The sequence below is a fragment of the Myotis yumanensis genome, unplaced genomic scaffold, assembly GCF_028538775.1.
Source record: "Myotis yumanensis isolate MYYU_CA2020_CCGP unplaced genomic scaffold, mMyoYum1.0.hap1 SCAF_15, whole genome shotgun sequence".
NCBI classification, from domain to species: Eukaryota; Metazoa; Chordata; class Mammalia; order Chiroptera; family Vespertilionidae; genus Myotis; species Myotis yumanensis.
Window position 1 is genome coordinate 37,802,127 of NW_027223766.1, and position 2,807 is coordinate 37,804,933.

Genomic DNA, 2,807 nt, shown 5'->3' on the forward strand with positions numbered 1-2,807 from the left:
GGAAGGTTCAACTACTCACTACTTAAGCTAGCTATGCAAATGAGCAATCCTGGGCCAAAAAGTTATTATTCTGGATGTAAACAAGGCCACTTGAAATTTGGTTTTAAGCAACAGATACATGCCTGTATAAAAGTTATAGTCAAGAAGTTCAAGAAGAGGGTAAAAAGGGCTAAATGGTGATGGATGGAGACTTGTCTTGGGGTGGTGAACACACAATACAATATACAGATGATATATTATAGAATTGTACACCCGACTCCTATATAATTGTATTAACCAATGTCACCCCAATAAATTCAATTTAAAAAGTTCAGAAGGAGTTAGAATAAATTCACAATAAAATTCTTGGGAAATCAAGTGACATGACTAGTGTTTAGGATGGAAACTATTTAAATGTGTGCTGGAGTAGGATGAGCTATTTGATACTACACTTGATCTTAGCCAAAAGGCCAAGAAGTGATAGGATGAGCTATTTGATATCCATAAAATCATACCAATGAGATAGCAAAAATTTTTCGATTAAAATTTACTGTCTGTAGAGCACTGTTGTAGTTCTATGACAACTTTTACTTGCTCTAAAATTGCTTATAATAATTCAGTAGTATCATACAAAATGTTTAATTTAAGACACAGAGATGCCATGTGAAATATTGTCAATCCAATTCTTCATGCTGAGATGGTGAAGAAAATTGATGGTAATTAAACATGCACAGTTGCTTGTGTTGCCTAAGTGTAGAAACATTCCTACTGGTTGAGTTGTGCTTTACTGTTTGTGAACTGACTCTAAAGTATTTCATTATTGACATAATGGGGAACATAAGAAATCCTGAACAATTCTCTTTTTCCATTACTTACCTACTATGTCACCTCTTGACTATCATCACCCTCTCACAAAGGGTGATTACAGCACAGTGGCCATAAATATTTTTTATTTTATCCACTCTAAAATGTTTAACTGCTTCAGAAACTCAGACAGAGCTGGGCATACCCAGGTAAAAGGCAAGGTTTGGTTAATAAAATAAACTACCATAAGAAGTTATGGTTGGATGACCCCAATTTGAACTAAGGAAATATCTTGGAAACATACTCAACAGGACCAGAAAAGACATTCTTCCTAGAGGCTTGCCAAAGCTTGTTCTAGGCCAATACATCTGATCTCCCACAACTAGGACTGTGACTTAGTAAGATGGAGTTGTATTGTCCTTCATTTCTGAAAATAAGTATAAAGTGTAGGTGCCACCTAGACATGCAGATGGAACTGAAAGTCTTATCTACTCCGTGCCCACCCTGAGTGTCAGGGCAGCACATTCTGTCCAAGGATGTCCTGATCTAGGCTTCAGAGATGTAGCCAAAGGCAGGAAACTATTTCCCAGGCAGAATGTGTTATTCAAGGGACTTGTAAATGTTCTGTGGTTATTCCATTTCACAACCACTAGGTCTGGATTACAGGAAATTATCTCTAAACTAGGACAGAAAATCTATAATAGAAGCAATCCAGCTAGATTCCTGGGTAAGGATAGTCACTCAAATCTGTAAAGAGGATTTTGCTCTGTTTGTTTGTTTGCTTATTAAAGAGCTGCTAGACTGGCCAAGACTACGTCCATGGAACAACAGGGTGCACCACTATCTCAGGCAGATTATCAACATTTCTGTTATGTTACGTAATGTCTTGACTCTGTTGACATGTGTACTCAAGAGTTATTTACATATATTGTGCTTCTTTTATTTTTCTTCCAGCTAGGTCTAAAGTAGGAAATATTAAGATGTTCTCTGGCTATTTCCTTGCATGTCAGAAAAGAAATATTAAGCAACTGATTGGCTTAAAATTTTCTGCCCAGTTTTGTGGGCCCAGGGGACTTTAAAGACTCAAACTGAGAGCACTATCCTTAGAAACTTCCTATGTGAATTATTGATGTTATATTATCTCTCTTCTGCCATTGAAATCCTCCCCTCTCTTGGGTTTTCTTTCCCCTTCTTTGAACTTTGGGCAAAACTCAAGACTTCAGGCTATTCTGCCAATTAGAGGTTCCCAGGGATATTGGAAAAGCTGTGGGTATAGGCTGTCTACAAGCCACCTCACACATTTGCCATATTAGCACTCCCTTATCAAAACTGCCATGTTCTCAAGTCTTCCTGGAGGAAGGGCAATTCCCTTGGTTAGAGGAAGATTTTTCTCACCAGAATTCTAGTGAGTCCAAAAGAATTTCTAAAAAGAGTGTAAACTACTTCAGAATGACCCAGGTTCTTCACAGCTTGTATGTGATTACAAATTTCATCTCCTCTCAGAAGCCAATAATAGCTCCAAGCCTACAAAACAAGTTGACTTCCGTTCAAAGCAAGAGGAGTGCACGCTCTATGCTTTCTCTTTTCAGAAAATAGCTTAGCACCTTTGCAGTCATGAAATCCTCAAAGGATTCTGATGAGCCAAGGAGTGAGAGCATGTGGCTGGTCTCCATCAAACAAACCATGAACTTGCTAAGTGTAGCTCTATTGGAGTGCTCAAAAGGCTTGTATAGTTCCTCTCCCAAATAAGATTAGAATAGATTGATGTATAACTTCTAAGTAAATCTTTAACCCATCTCCCTTTTTATTGTAATAGATTGTGTTAATCATTGTCTTTGTCTTCAGGGATCTCATTTTGAGCTCAATAAAGCTGTGAAACTATCGACCGACACTTCTACAGTTTCTACTCCAACTTCCTTTATCAGCCTTGATGTATAATGTTTGGCTCGGTGCCTTGTTAGTTATAACATCTAACATTTGCAGAGTCCCAGCCAAAGCTGTTAGCACAGTCCTACTCTCCACTT

General features: G+C 38.0%; 1 pseudogene; it reads right to left on the minus strand.

Annotated features, from left to right (window-relative positions):
- Positions 1–373: 373 nt before the first annotated feature.
- LOC138993578 (U2 spliceosomal RNA) lies at positions 374–461 on the minus strand (annotated as a pseudogene).
- Between the last annotated feature and the right edge of the window lie 2,346 nt (positions 462–2,807).